Source organism: Triturus cristatus, chromosome 3_2 (genome assembly GCF_964204655.1).
Source record: "Triturus cristatus chromosome 3_2, aTriCri1.1, whole genome shotgun sequence".
NCBI lineage: Eukaryota > Metazoa > Chordata > Amphibia > Caudata > Salamandridae > Triturus > Triturus cristatus.
Genome location: NC_140584.1, coordinates 565,077,582 through 565,094,643, shown reverse-complemented (window position 1 = coordinate 565,094,643; position 17,062 = coordinate 565,077,582).

Here is a 17,062-nt window from a genome sequence, read left to right as displayed (position 1 = left end):
ATTAAGGGGGGCCATGCAGGCATAATTCCTGGGGCCCTGATATGGGGAGACCCCTTGCATCGAGGAGAAAAGGAGGCCCCACACACAACCATAGTCGCAGCTGCTGCTCACCCAGCGGAAACCGCCCCAAAAGCTCCAGAAGGGTTGGGGTGAAGAACTACACCTGCTAGGAGACTAGTGAAGCCTCGCTGGGGCCAGCTGAGCGCGGGTGGTGATCACCTTATCACGGGGAGCAGTGTTATCCCTTACAACTACTACAATAAGCAGCACACGGTCGGCGCCCTCACCGGAGCGAAGGCCCCCCCTGCCTGACGTGAGTTATCTGGGCGCACGAAAACTGACTGCATGACTAACCATGGGGAAAGTATCGAGGAAGAAGGGAAGTGTTGCCCAGGGTGCAGGGGGCACCAGGAATCAGACAGATGAGGAAGAGGAGCTGAGTGAGACGGGAGGGGGTTCAATTCCCTCGAAACCTACGCTAGTGGTAGTGACCTAGGGTCAGAGGCACTAGGACCCTGCACTCAGACTCAGGGGAGGGGACAGGGACCGGACACCACTTCCGGTCAGGGAGTGGGGCGGGCACTTGACTAGACGAGGGCAGAGGGAACGGACGTGCATGTGGGCACGAGGAGAATGACAATAAAGACCAGAAGAATCACTTACTGGTCTCAACGTGTCTCATTACGCAGGACACGACACCTGGCGACGAGGGCGGGATCAAGAGCCACCATAGGAAACCACCTGGCCATCACGTCCACACGGAGACAGGAGCCCACCCAGGTCCGCCGACCGACGAGACGACGTCGGGAGTAAGAAGAAGACGAAACTCAGTTGCCTACCCTGGTCCGTCGGCCCCGAAGAGGAGAAGACGTGAAATCAGGCATCCACCCCGATCGAAAAAGAAACGGAGCCAGGAGCCCACCCTGGTCTGTGTGCGTGGCATCCACAGAGATATTGGGAGCCCACCCTGGCCGCACCAAGGAGAGTGAGGTGAGGGAAGCGTGAAATAAGCCCCCGATCGTGGAAAAGCCGCCCGCCGACTAAATGAAAGCCTGAGCGTCCCGTGTTAAGATTCAAGTCGAAATCTCGTGAGAGCTCAGCAGCCATCTTGAAGTCAGGCGGGACAGCCAATGAAGATCTGAGGAAGGCCCGGCAGCCATTTTGAAGTCAGGCAAGGCAACAAATAGCAAATCTTGCCCACAGAAGCACCGGCGGCCATCTTAGAGTCAGGCTCGACAGTGAATGAGAGACTAGAGAGGTCCAGACGGCCATTTTGAAGACAGGCATTAACAAAAAGTAAGAAGAAAAGGTGAAAATAAAGGAATACAAGGAAATTAGAGCACGAATAATGAAAAGGAACGCAGCATTACAAGAGGAAGACAAAGGAAAGGGATAACAATGGCCAACGATAGTGACAAACCCAGCGCCCAGGCAATATTTCGCAGACCACTACAGTTCAGCATATCGGAACCCCAGACAAGCATCAGGTGGGAATGCTGGATTCGGCAATTTGAGCGCTACATGCACGCCACAGACGTCACAGAGGCCAAACACGTTGACCTCTTCTTGAATCTCGCAGGAGATGAAGTAGAAGACCTACTCACAACATTTGCCAGCGACAAAACAGCGACGTACAAAGGTCTGATCCAGTGTCTCACAGAGAAGTTTGACCCACAAAGGCACATCGACTTTGAGAGATACACATTGAAAACTGCACGTCAAACAGCAGAGGAGTCCCTAGATGACTTTGGGACAAGGCTGCGCAAGCTAGTAGGGTACTGCGAGCTTGACAAGTTAGACAACGAACAAGCGAAACAACTACACATCATCGAAGGCTGCCAGTCCGTGGAGTTCCGCGCACGTATTCTGAAGGAACCAACAACGCTGGAGAAAATTTTGACGATGGCCCGAGCAGAAGCAAGAGCAACGGCACATGCCAAGGAAATGGAGCAGGGCAGGGATAGAAGAACAGAACAGGCGAATCGCGTAATGGGAAGCAGCAAGAAATATGACAGCACACCGCCACCGCCAATGAAAAGACAAGAAAGAACGTACTACCAGTGTGGCCTCAACTTCCCACATGTCGGTGCATGCCCGGCAATGGGCCAGAAATGCAGAAAATGCAACCGAGACAATCATTTTGCGAGTGCCTGCATGAGTAGACAGTTCAGAAATGAGCGAGGAAGAACAGCAAGACCGGGAGCAGCAGTGAGCAGGCATGCCAGGCACATGGAGACGGCAAATCACAGCTCATCAGGTGAATCAGGAGGTACAGTGGCGTCGGAAAAGGCAGAACAACTGTATTTGATGGCAGAGGCACCCAAAGATGAACGAAGGCCAGAGCACATCAACGCTGTGGAGAAGCAACAAATAAAGAAAACGGCAACTGTAGAAATTGAAGTGGGATGCCACAGCACACGCTTCGTGCTTGATAATGGGGCCACGTGCAACATCATGTGCACGTCGGAATACAAGAAGATGAAGGTCAGACCACCACTATTAACATCGACTGTCGATGTGTTCACCTGGGGATTGAAGAAACCGGTGGAGAAATTGGGAAAATTCACAGAAACACTAAAGTACAAGGACCGGTCATATAGAGAAGAGATACATGTACTAAGGGGAGACATCCCAGCACCATGCCTACTAAGCAATGTCACAGCACAGGTAATGGGCCTCCTGGCCATGACATACCACATGGCAGAAAAACGAAACATTCTACAAGAACACCCGGCCATACTACAAGGCCTAGGGAGACTAAGAGGGAAACAAATAACATTGCATATCAACGAGGCAGTCAAACCTGTGGCGCAGCATCACCGACGAGTGCCCATACACCTACAGCCTCAGGTTGAAGAGGAAATACAGAGCCTGCTGGCACAAGACATCATTGAGCCTGCAGAAGGGCCGACTCCCTGGGTGACCCCCATAGTGGCGGTGCCAAAAAAAACCACCTCGAAGATCCGCATCTGCGTGGACATGAGGATACCAAATACCGCCATTGAAAGAGATCGACACCCTGGGCCCCACCTAAACGACATGATAAGCTGTCTCACTGGAGCATGCTGATTCTCAAAGCTGGACCTGTGCAAAGGGTACCATCAACTGGAGCTTGACGAGCAATCGAGATGCATCACCACGTTCTCCACTCACATGGGCCTGTTCCGCTACAAGCGACTGAGTTTCGGCATCTCGTCAGCTGCGGAGATATTTCAGGAAACAATAAGACAGGTGATCAGGCCGGTAAAGAACAGTCTAAACTACAGCGATGACATCTTGGTGTTTGGTCGGTTCGACGAAGCTCATTACCACGCACTACGTGAAATATGCCTGCAGCTGGAACAAGCAGGACTAACGTTAAACGCTGACAAATACGAGCTGGGAAGAAGTGAACTGGTGTTCTTTGGGCATATTTTCTCTAAGAAAGGAATAAGACCAGACCCCAGCAAGGTAGAGACATTGAAAAATGCAAATCCTCCAATAGATGTTGCAGAAGTGAGGTTGTTTCTTTCTCTTGCAAGTTACTGTGCCCGCTACATAAAATACTTTGCCACGGTGAGCACACCACTGTGGGACCTAACAAAGCAGGGTCAGAAGTTCATCTGGTCACAAGAGTGTGGCTGGGTGTTCAAAACCATCAGACAAGCAGTGATGGCCGTAGACCACCTCGCCTACTTTGATCCATTATTATGTACCGAACTGACTGTAGATGCCAGCCCGGTAGGACTGGGGGCAATATTAGCACAACCTCTGCCAGGGAGAGACTCGCCAAGAAGAATTGTTGCATACGCAAGCAAAAGTTTGTCTGATGTTGAAAGAGCATATTCCCAACCTGAAAAGGAGAGTTTAGCAGTGGTCTGGGCTTGCGAGCACTATCACATGTTCATTTACGGAAAACCATTCACCATCGTCACTGAGCATCAGGCTATGGTGACAATATATGGAAATCCGAATGCAAAGATGCCGCCTCGCATTGAGCGCTGGGGCATAAGAATGATGGACTATGATTTCAAGATAGTACACAAACCGGGCAAAGAGCACAACCCGGCTGACTACATGTCTCGACCCCCCTTACCACAGGCATCAGAGAAGTCCTCAATGGCAGAAGAGTATCTCAATTTTGTACTAAAACAGAACACACCAGCCATGATAACACTGGCTGAACTAGAACAAGAAACAGAAAAGGACAACACTATGCAAGCGGTGAAAGCAACAACAAGACAGCAAAGATGGAGACACATCAACAATAACTGCGCACTAGTAGACGGAGTCAACAAGGAGGAAATGATAGCATTCAAAAAGATACACGACGAGCTATCAGAGACTGAAAATGGCATACTAATGCGAGGAACAAGGATAGTAATACCCAGAGGGCTATGTCGACGGACTGTCAATTTGGCGCATGAAGCACACAGAGGCATAGTAGCGACAAAGAAGATGCTATGGGAGAAGATGTGGTTCCCTGGACTAGACAAAATGGTGGAAGACACCATCATGAGCTGTCACATCTGCCAAACCGCCAGCCGGCGAAGCCAGAACCACTACAAATGTCTGAACTTCCAAAGGCAGTATGGACAACGTTGGCGGCAGACTTCTATGGGCCACTAGACACGGGCAACTACCTGCTCGTGATCATTGACGAATACTCAAGGTTTCCCATAGTACGCCACGTCTCCTTGACATCAGCAATCGCGACACTACCGGTACTAGATTACATATTTGCAGCCTGGGAATCACCAGAGACACTAAAGACAGACAACGGTCCTCCATTCTCAGGGGAGGAGTTAAAAAAAATGTATGACCTACTTGGGCGTTCACCACAGCGAATGGCATGGCAACATAAAGAAATTTGTTCAAAGAGCAAAGCCGGCACAGATCTCCATAGGAAAAGCGCTCTGTCAAGTACAACGAGATTACAGGAACACCCTGCACAGCTCCACAGGGAGGCGTCCAGCTGAGTTAGTGCTAGGAAGGACTAGCAAAACATGGCTACCACAGTTAGAAGCAAAGAGTCTGCCAGAACACAGCAGCATTGCTGTCAGAGACCAAGAGGCGAAAGAGAAAATGAAAGACGTACGCAGACGCCAGGAGACAGGCCACCACCATGCACCTCAAGCAGAGAGACCAGGTGTTAGTACGACAGCGGCAACGGAAAAAGTCTGACAGTCCATTCTCCAAGGACCTGCTAATAGTAACGGAGGTCAAGGGGCCAATGATCACGGCAGAGGCAGGCCCAGACCGGAAAACAAGAAACAGCTCTCACTTCAAAGGAGTGACGACCATCAATGAAGATGGAGAGGATGCTGCGGAAGAGGTCACAGGAACACAGGAGAGAAACAGAGCAACAGACAAGGAAGGAAGATGGACGGATAAGAGTGAAGGACAAGAAGAGAAATCACAAAAAGAAGAGGAAGAGACTTGTCCAAAAAGAGTGAGTAAAAAGACAAAAAGACTGATTGAAGAAATGTAGAGATGGGGATGACTCTCCCTCTTCTTTTTCCATTTTCCATATCTCTCTCTCTCGCTCTCTCTCTCTTTACTCTTCTCTTTTCCCCTATCGTTTCGACGCAATACATACAGAACCATCTCTCTCTGTCCTCACACTCTTTCGTGACAAAGGGGGAGATGTAGTGACGTAGGCTCAGGGGCACTAGGACCCTGCACTCAGACTCAGGGGAGGGGACAGGGACCGGACACCACTTCCGGTCAGGGAGTGGAGTGGGCACTTGACTAGACGAGGGCAGAGGGAACGGACGTGCATGTGGGCATGAGGAGAGTAACAATAAAGAACAGAAGAATCACTTACTGGTCTCAACGTGTCTCATTACGCAGGACACAACACTAGTGGACATAATGCAGGCTATCACGACCTCCAGGGAAGTGTTGGAGGGGAAAATAGATGCCATAGGCACGGACTTGGGCCTGTTGAAAGACGACCACCGCAAGCTAAAGGAACGAGTGGGAGCCTCCAAGAAACTATTGGTTGACCTCCCAATCACAGTGACTGCGCTACAAAAATCACTCACAGAATTGGAGGCCAAGGTTAAAGAATTGGAAGTTTGGGCTGAGGATAGTGAAGGAAGGTCATGTAGAAATAGCATACGGGTCATTGGAGTGCCGGAGAGGACGGAAGGAGGGAGCATGGTGGCTTTTATGGAGGACTGGCTCCAGAAGGAGATGGCCCCAGAGGGTCTATCATCCTTCTACACATTGGAGAGAGCTCACAGAGTACCTGCCCGACCGCCCAGACCGGGTGCGCATCCCCAGCCGATAGTAGCGCGCCTGCTGCACTTCAAGGATAGAGACCATATCCTACGCCAAGTTCGTAAACATCAAAACTTACAAATTGACAATAGTAAAGTAATGATATTCCCGTACTTTACTAGGGAAGTCCAACGCAACAGAGCGTTGTTCCTGGCTGTTAAAAAATGACTTCGCCAATTGCAACTCCTCTACGCCACGCTCTTCCCGGCTTGGCTCCGAGTGGCTGATCCAAAGGAGGCAAAGTTCTTCAACACGCCGCAAAAGGCCTGGGACTGGTTAGACACCAGGCGGCCCCGCGAACGCCGGGACTCAGTTTCGGAAAGTTCACAACAGGACACAAGCAATAACAAAATCGGATCCAGGGGCCCTTCCCCAAGAGAGCTCAGCTTAGAGCGACACAGAGTGCTGCAATCTGTGGCGGAACACAGTTATAATGTTCGCAGTCCTCAGTCCAGCAAAAGTGGAACAGAAACAGGCCAAGCTGAAGGATCATCAACACATAGTGGTAATGATGACTTGGACACGTAACTACTGGTAGTTATGACAAAGACAGCGGATCACGTTGTCTGAGAAGATGTGTTGGAATGAGGACCTGAAAAGGGCATCCACCTTACGAACCAGAGACCTGGGTTAGGGAGCCGTGGAAGCTGCCAAGGGCACTGTGATGTCGCGTATATGTGGAGAACAATTTTGGGGCTCCATAACCAGATTAACTACCGGGGGGGGGTGGACGGGGCTCCGGACATTGAAAGTTAAGCCGTGCACCCAGAAAATACGAGAGGATCCTAAAAGTTTAGATTAAGTTTGGATGGGAACTAGTTTTAGAGTGCCTATCCTGGGGAGGGAGAGTTGGGTAGTTAATATAGTTAAAGGGTTGTTAGTGGGAACCAGGCGCGCCACAATGGGGAACTCAGCAGGGAAATAGAATCAGTTCATGCAATGGCTTCCCCCTTAGAATTAAAGTGTATATCCTGGAATATTCGGGGAATGCACACCATGCTGAGGCGTCTCAAAATTCACGCATACTTGATCCGGAGGGAGGTTCAGATTGCACTACTCCAGGAGACCCACATAATGGAGAAGGAAGGGGTGGCACTGCAGCGTCGCTGGAGAGGACAAGTATTTTACACTAACTATTCAGCATTTGCCCGGGGAGTATTGATCTGGGTGAGAGCGGGAGTGCCATTTCAATGAATGGGCCAGGTCATAGACCCGGAAGGGAGGTATGTGGTGGTGTTTGGGCGGCTAGATGGTAGTCACATAGTGATCGGCAGTCTGTATGCACCCAATGCGGAACAGACCGCCTACCTGTCACAGCTATCTGGGAAATTGGCATCAATACTGACGGGTTCAGTGATCTTAGGGGGGGATTTTAATTCTATTACTGTTGTGCATCTTGATCGCTCACATCCACCACTTCCTGATGCATGAGGCACAGGGTCAAGACTGATTTGCATATGGCTGGGTTCAAACTGGAACAGCATGGTGAGCAAAAAAACGATGGATTTAGGCCCAGATCTCTGTACTGGGGTGAATGTATGACATTGTTCTGCATTCTGTCCCTCAACTTGTTTTTGCATTTGTCACCCCGAGAGGTAAAGGGTATGCCCAGATGTGGGTCCTGTGCTCACCATGCCACTGGAATCAAGCTATCCTGGCTGAAGAGGGGTGAAACCCCGAAACCGGTCCTAGGATGCTTGTTTCCAGTCGAGGGAGGACCTGGCTCGGCAGTTCGGGCTGGACTGTTCCCATGAGGCACAGGGTCAAGACTGATTTGCATATGGCTGTGTTCAAACTGGAACGGCATGGTGAGCAAAAAAACGATGGATTCAGGCCCAGATCTCTGTACTGGGGTGAATGTATGACATTGTTCTGCATTCTGTCCATCAACTGTTGTTTTTGCATTTGTCATCCCGAGTGGGAAGGGTATGCCCAGGCGTGAGTCCCGTGCTCACCATGCCACTGGAATCAAGCTATCCTGGCTGAAGAGGGGTGAAACCCCGAAACCGGTCCTAGGAGGCTTGTTTCCAGTCCGGGGAGGACCTGGCTTGGCAGTTCGGGCTAGACAGTTCCCATGAGGCACAGGGTCAAGACTGATTTGCATATGGCTGGGTTCAAACTGGAACGGCATGGTGAGCAAAAAAACGATGGATTTAGGCCCAGATCTCTGTACTGGGGTGAATGTATGACATTGTTCTGCATTCTGTCCATCAACTGTTGTTTTTGCATTTGTCACCCCGACTGGGAAGGGTATGCCCAGACGTGGGTCCCGTGCTGACCATGCCACTGGAATCAAGCTATCCTGGCTGAAGAGGGGTGAAACCCCGAAACCGGTCCTAGGATGCTTGTTTCCAGTCCAGGGAGGACCTGGCTTGGCAGTTCGGGCTGGACTGTTCCCATGAGGCACAGGGTCAAGACTGATTTGCATATGGCTGGGTTCAAACTGGAACGGCATGGTGAGCAAAAAAACGATGGATTTAGGCCCAGATCTCTGTATTGGGGTGAATGTATGACATTGTTCTGCATTCTGTCCATCAACTGTTGTTTTTACCTATACATAAGATAGCAGAAGAGGGACGACATTGGCAGCAGAGGTGGGGGTTGGTGGACACATGGAGGGCTCAGCATCCGGCAACTAGGGATTACTCCTTTTTTTCACCTTTACACAAATTACACATCCGGCTGGATACTATTCTGTGTTTCCCAGACGTGAATGGTGTAGTACACTCCAGTGAATACCTCTCTAGAACAATCTCTGACCACAATCCAATACAACTCGGAATTAGGTGGTCACGAGAAAGGCCCAAAATGCTCACATGGCACTTACGACCTGACGTGCTGGAAGATCAAGTCTTCTGAGAGATGGTGAGCACTGCTATTGAGCAATACTTTCAGACCAATGCCAATACAGCAACAAACTTGCTAGGAGAGTGGATGCATTTAAGGTGGTCATCCAAGGGCGGTGCATCTCGGAGACGATGGGGGTGCGCAAGGTGCAATTGCAGGACATACAGAGGGCGGATCAAAAACTGAGAGACTTAGAGCGGGAGAGACCTGAGATGGCAGACAAGCAGGAGGAGCTCTTTGAGGCCAGGGAAGCAGTTGCAGCAGAAGTTGAGCACCTACGCTGCTTCAATTACAAACAATACATCACTAAAGCCCACACTGAGAGGGACAAGTCTGGTGCTCTGTTGGCCTGGCTGGCTAATCCGGCCAGAAGAGAATTGGTGATTCTCAAACTAAGGGAGCAGAATGGGGAAGTATGCTATGGGCAGCAGGGAATCAACAACTTGTTTCATGATTTCTACACAGAACTATATAGGAGTAGGATGGAGTCTGAGGGCGCAGCCCTAGATGCATTCCTGGGAGATGCAGAATTGACAGCATTGGAGGAGGACAGAGCGGATATCATGGGCCGTAAATAGGCCTGGGCGCAGTTCGCAGAGTTTTGATACGCGGAACTCTGCGAAGTTATAAAAAAACACCCCAAAGTTCCACGAGTGGCGGAGTGTAGTGCGAACTGCAGTTTGCGCTGGTAATCCTGCCAGGGTAGAAATTCTATCCGAGCGTCAGCTCACGCTCGTGAACTTACCGTTCGCGATCGCGAACTTATTGTTCGCGATCGCGAGCAGGGAAAAAACTCTGCTGCACATCGTGAAGCGGAGTTTTCTGCACTCCGCAGGCTCCACGGAGTGGAGAAAACGCCACTAACGGAGCGAAGTTCACCGCCCAGGCCTAGCCATGAAGTGGAACTGGGCGAGGTGAGGGTGGCTATTAAAAGCATGGTCAGAAATAAAACACCGGAAATGGATGGGCTGCCGTCGGAATTCTATTTAGCATTCAGTGAGATATTTCCCCCGAGCACGGAAACAGCATTCGCGAACAGGAAAAGAGCATCGTGAACGGGGTCGGAACAAGCAATTACGTGTGTTCGCAGAACTCTGCATGCTCGCAGAGATTTTTTACCGTTTTGCGGAGCTTTGCGTAGCGCGACTACGCAAATTCCGCACACGCTTAGATTCTGGGCAAATCACTTAATCTCCCCGTGCCTAACAAAAATGAATGTGTCCTTCTGCAACAAAAGTGGTGCTCATGTAAAGTGCTCTGATACCCGATGTCTCGGGTCTAGTTTACGCTATATAAAAATCTCTAAAAGAAAATAATACGAAGAATCCCACTCCTTAAGCCTTGGAAATCGGACTGGTACATTTCGGCTCTCCATGCTCCATTTAGACTACAAGATTCTAACACCCTTATGCATCAAGCCAAAATCCAGTCGGTAAAATACCGATTCGGTAATAGCTCCCGGTATTGTGTGAAAAATACCCAATCCCAATGCATCAACCCAAAACCCGAGCAAATAACGAATCGCTAAATAAAGAACCTCGAACATACCGAATCGCTAATACCCAAAATGCTAATTTACCGATTCGCTAAATACCGAATTCGCAATTACCGAAATCACTATTAGCTCCCGGAAATTGCCAATAGCAAATAACGAATCGCACCCCAATGCAACAAAACTCGCTAATAACGAAAATTCCAAAAATCGCTATTTTGCCAGAGCTAAATAAGGGGAATCAAAACCTGGAGGTAAAGTCACAAAAAAAAAAAAAAAAAAAAAATTCCTACATGTGCAAATGATTGAGGCAATCACTAAACCCTTAAATTTGGCCCAGGAGACCCTGTTGGCTCCCACAAAATGGCTGCCCTCTACGTGCTTGCAAGGAGGATGCGGATCAATGCAGCAGGACAGCGCAGGAGAAGGGTCCAGGAGCGAGTGTTCAGACTGCGCATAACCCTGCTCGGCCAGAATGAGGACGAGGTGTACCAGAAATATCGCCTCAATCGCGCTATGATCATGCGCCTGATTGCAGACCTGGAACCATTACTGCAGCACCAGACACACCGGACCAATGCAATCCCTGCGCACGTTCAGGTCCTATGCAGCCTGCACCTACTGGCCTCAGGGAGTTTCCAGGGGGTAATTGCGGTTGCCGGAGGTGTGTCGCAAAGCGCACTGTCACGCTTCTTCAAAAAATTCCTAGATGCCATGCTGACAATGCTACACACACACATCAGCTTCCCCACAACCCCACAGCAGTTGGACCGCACCAAACAGGCTTTCTACCAGGTGGCACAATTCCCACATGTGATTGGATGCATCGACTGCACGCATATCGCCATATGCCCTCCGTCAGCAAATGAGTACCTTTTCAGGAACCGCAAGTCATACCACTCGATCAACGTGCAGGTTGTGTGCGATGCCAACAACATCATAACGGACCTAGTGGCACAATTCCCAGGGAGCACACACGACTCATACATCTTCCGCAACAGTGGAATGCACAGGCGACTACTCAATGGAGAATTTGGAGAGGGACTCCTGTTAGGTAAGTAGAACTACGCTTCCCCACACCAACACCACACATGTATGTACATCACCAATGCTAAGTCTATGCTTCTATCTTCTAGGTGACAGTGCTTACGCCCTGCGGGAATACATACTAACCCCATACCTAAATCCAGCAACCCCGCAGGAACATCGCTACAACGCTGCACACATCAGCACGAGGAATGTGATAGAGCGGACTTTTGGGATTCTCAAGAGCCGCTTCCGTATCCTCCACAAGACTGGCGGCGCCATGCTATACCAACCAGACACATGCTGTCGAATAATTGCTGTATGTGCAATGCTGCACAACATTGCCACCAGAAGGGGGATACCCATGGAGGTGGACAGGGATGACGACCCCCAGGCTGACCAACCACCCGCCCAACGACGACCGGCACACATCCCAAACACAGCAGAGGGCCATAGGAGGCGGACAGACATAATGCAAAATCATTTTTGACCCTGGGTAAAATGAGACATTACAAGTTGGTGTTGGGTGCAACTGTTTAATGCACAGTAGCACTGAGGATTGTGCAACAGAACTAGCATTGTGAATCATGCTCCGATTGCATAAATGTAACTAAAAGGTTCCTTAAAGTCAGGCCTGTGCAAACACAATAATTGGATGGCCATGGTTGCTCCACCATGGACCTGCAGCATGTCCAAATTTCTAGTGGCGCTTGCCACGTACACCAAGCCTCCGCTCAGGTGCATCCAAACCCTCACCACGGCCTGTCCCCGTGGAGGCACGCGAACTTCGGCGCCTGGTGCTGGCCTCTGCCAGTGACACGCTGCTGACACTGGAGGCAGCCTCACTGGTGTCATCCCCTCCCAATGCTGCAGCACTGCATGTGCTGCTCTGAAGTTGTTCCACAGCAGTGGTGATGTGTCCCAGTGACTTGGCCACATCACCGCAGAAGTGCCCAAGGTCCACCTGCAGGGAGACTGTGCGGCGTGCCAACACAGCGGTGCAGTTGCTGTGCCGTTGTATGGCCTTGGTAGCGGCGGCAGAACGCAACATTAGCTGCCGGTTACTCCTCCTCTGGGACTCATGGCCCTCCCTGATGGCACGGGTGAGCTCACGTACCTCCTCCCTGAGCTGAGCATTGCCATCAGCAACCGCAGTGGTCTGGTCCCTGACCGCCGTGCCCATGTCCCTGACCGCGGAGCCCATGTCGGTGACTGCTGCAGTCATGGCGCGCATCTCCCTCGCTAGGCGCACGATGTTGCAGCTGATGCTAGCCACATGTCTTCCCTGCAGGTTCTGTGTACGCAGCATCCTCTCCTCAATTGCAGAGGTTGTTGGGACATCCTGGTCAGCTGAGGAGACGGAACTGCGACGGGCCCTGTGACGCCGTGCGTGTCTTGAGCCTCCATGTGGTGCAGCAGGTGGTGTGGATGTGCGCTGCGTGGGTGCCAATTGCGGGGGGGGGGTTTGCCATCTCCTGCAAGGGCGCAACTTGGTGCCTGTGCCTCTGCGGTATTGTGGCTGTACTAGCTGCAGGCTGGCTTGCTGGTGCCGTTGCTTGTGGCGCAGGTGGTGGTGCCTTGGCTTGTGGCGCAGGTGCCTTGGCTTGTGGCACTGGTGCTGGTGCCGTTGATTGTGGCGCTGGTGGAGGTGGTGCTGGTGGGGTGGCAGGTGTTGGCGGTGCGTGCGCATCCTGCGCAGTCTCCTGGTCTGACTCCACGGGTGTCTCAGATATGATCAGCTGGTCGCTGTCGTCAGAGTCCCCAGGTGATGCATCTGTGTGTGAAACAGTGCATGATTAGTGGGATGATTACACCTACATAGTGTTGTACCCATCAATGTCCCTCTGTGGTCCAACAAATGAACAGTCTACAGCCATGTACAAAATATGTGTTGTGTGCTCAGAGGATTTACGCCTGTACCTGCACTCTGGGCTGACTAGACTACAACTCCCAAGATGCAGTAGTGTCATGTGTGGAACTGTCTGTGCCAGAGCTGCAGACACAGTGAGATTGGGCTGGGGGCATGGGTATGGATTTACGCTATGCTGGGTGTGGCACAGGCATGCATCTTACCTTGGGCACTTGTGGCTGCGCCGGACGTGTCCATCTGGATCACCCCCACGACGGCTTCCCGCTCTATCGTCCCTTCCACAAGGTCCTCCAGGGCTGTGTTGGATGGGGCAGTGCTTGTTCCGCCTCCAGTCCTTCTTGCCTCCCGGAGCCTCTCAGCAATCCTCTCTTTTGCGCGCTTCCGCAGATCATACCACCGTTTTTTAAGGTCGTCGATGCTGCGGCTAGTGACGCCAACCGCATTGACCCTCTCACGGATGCGCTGCCAGATGCGCCGCTTCTCGGTCTCAGGCACCTTGAGGGACAGCTTGCCAAAGAGGCGGTCGTGTTTGCTGGACACTCCCTCGATGAGGTACTCCAGCTCCCTGTCCGAAAACTTCTTCTTGCGCTTGCGTGCAGATTCTGCGCTGGATGGCACTTCCTGCGACATGATGGATGTGTGATGTGAATGGCAGAATCTGTGTGGCCTCACTCTGCACAGCCTGTCCTTCTTTCCAGCTCCTGTCTGCTCCTCTGTCGAGGCTATGTGGGTGGGGCAGCAGTATTTCCTGGTTGGTGATGTCATCAGCCTGTTCCCTGTGCGACGCGGCAATTTGCGATTTCGCTATTACCGATTCGGTAATTGCTAATTCGGTATTACCGAACTCGCTATTAGCCAAATCGGTATTACCGAACTCGCTATTTGCTAGTGGGGCCGTTTGCGTGCCCCGCTATTAAGGAATCGGTAAATTTAGCGATTTTTAAGGAATCGCTAAATTTCACCTAATCTGTTGATGCATGCCAATTACCGATTCCTTAATGGCGATTCCTTATTTTTCGCTATTAAGGAATCGGTATTAGTTTGGTTGATGCATATGCCCCTAAATCGTATATTGGCCACCCAGCTCCTCCCCTATATGACAACCCTAATACACAACGATCAAGGGGTTTATCCCCTACCAGAAACTTGGCTTTAAATGTTCGGCGGCTCCTCCGGGTTCTGGAAGCCAGATGGACCCACACCTGCTTCAAGGCCGCCTGCCGGAACTGCAGCTACACCAGCCTCAGAGCCGACAAACCACCTGCCAAGAAAGACCCCAACCACCTCCGATGCATACTACTGACCACCCACTCCGCACTCAAACACGCCGTCGAGCTCTGGGACCTGCTCAACACAACATCCCCGGATGTTGCCTTTCTGACAGAGACCTGGCTGAACGACTTCTCCGTATCCGACATCGCCATAGCCATCCCAGACGGCTACAAGATCACCCGCAGAGACCGCACCAACGGAGTCGGAGGAGGAATCGCCATTGTCCACAAGAGCAGCATCAGGGTCTCGACTAGCACCGACGACGCGCTCAGCACCGCCGAACACATGCACTTCCAGATCCACACAGACCCTAACTCCACCCTCAGAGGCACCCTCGTCTACCGACCACCCGGACCCCATCCCCAGTTCAGCGACTCCATCGCCGACTTCATCAGCACGCACGCCCTGACCTCCACCGACTACATCCTCCTCGGAGACCTGAACTTTCACCTTGAGAACAACAACAACAACAACTCCACAACCCTGATCGATTACCTCGCCAACCTCGGACTGAAGCAACTCGTCACAACGCCCTGGCCCTGGCCATGGAGCCGCTAGCGACTCGAGCCAGGACGGGGCAGCATTATCAAGGCCTAAATGTAGAGGGGCAAATCCATCACATTGCACTCTATGCAGATGACTATTAATGTTCTTGGCGGACTCAAGAGTAGCACTGTCAGGAGCAAAGGAATTGCTGCACGAGCTCGGGGGTTTAGTGGGGCTCAAAGTAAGCTGGGCAAAGTCCTGTCTTTTCCCTACAAAAGGGAATAGAGTGGGCCTACAAGAGACAGACAGAGTGAGATGGGAAGACCGTTGCTTGACATACCTCGGCACACAAAGTTATCACATCCAGGAAGACTTATTGGAGGGTAACATTGAAAGAGCCATAAGGGGGGTGAAAAGCAGCTTTGACTTTTAGGGAACGGTCCCATTATAAGTGATTGGCCGAGTAGCTCTGCTTAAAATGATTACACTACCGAGACTACTGTATTATTTTGGGGTGCTACCGGTATGGATTCCGGCGAAATTCTTTGCCCAGCTCAAATCGCTGTTCTCTGGCTTTCTGTGGGGGACTGGACGGTGCAGAGTAGCTCTGGGAGTGCTTATGAGGCCAAGGTCACAGGGGGGATTGGCAGTCCCTGATTTTGAGACCTATTACCTGGCGACACAGTTACAAGGGTTCACCAGATGGATGGCAGGCAGGCTCAGGGTTATGGAAGAGATGCGTGAAGATTTCCCACCGCTGAGGCTGCTGTCCCACATTGTGCTAAAGCTCCCCATGCGACTTAACATTTTGCCTATGGAAGTACTAACAGTACGTATGTGCTGGAAAAGGAGCTTGAAGCGGACACGGATTAAGTGTCCATACACCCCAGAAATACTGTTGCTGCTTTGTGAGGCATTACCTCATGGAGGAACCTGGCGGGGACTAGAAACTTGGGGAGACATGGGGCTTCGGATTCTAGGGGACTTATATGAAGAAGGCTCCATGAATCCATTTCAGGACCTTCAGGAGAGATATGACTTACCCTGGGGTGACTTCCTGCTACACTCAGCGCTCACTGCAGCCATATGAAAGCACTGGGGGGAGGGGCTGTCTGAACCGCAGTTGTCAATGGGGTGCCAATACATGGTGAGGGCGGCGGGACATTTAAGGCACTCACATGTCTATACAGGCGTATGACCCAAGAAGCGTTGCTTCCGCTAACGGCATTAAGACAAAAATGTGAGGCAGACCTTGGGGAGGGTATCCCAGAGAAAGCTTGGGGAGAGCTGGTGGAGTGGGCATGGAAAAGCACCAGGAATGTCAGACTCCAGCTATTAAACTTCTATATCCTACACAGAGCGTATCTTACCCCAGCAAAGATTAACAAATACTTTGAGACTCAATCGGCGGCCTGTCTGCGTTGTAATATGGAAGGTACGGACTTTTGCCATATGTTCTGGAGCTGCCCACAGATGGGGAATTTCTGGGAGGAACTCACTGAAGTACTGACTGATTTGACTGGCAGGGAGATAGAGGTAACCCCGAAAGCCTGCCTGCTGCACTGGTTCCCCCATACTGCAAAGAACAAAGTAACAAGCACGTTTTTGTACCTGGGGTTCTCACTAAATAAGGGAGACATTGCTATGCACTGGAAGGCAAAAAAGGGCCCGAGTATAACTAGATGGCAGGCAGAACTAGTAAAATGGGCAGATTGTGAAGGGAGAGCCAGAATGCAGGCAGCGAAAAGAGCTAGGAATGAGAGAGCGGAGGAGACAGCATGAGCATGGGAGGCACTGGTGGTATC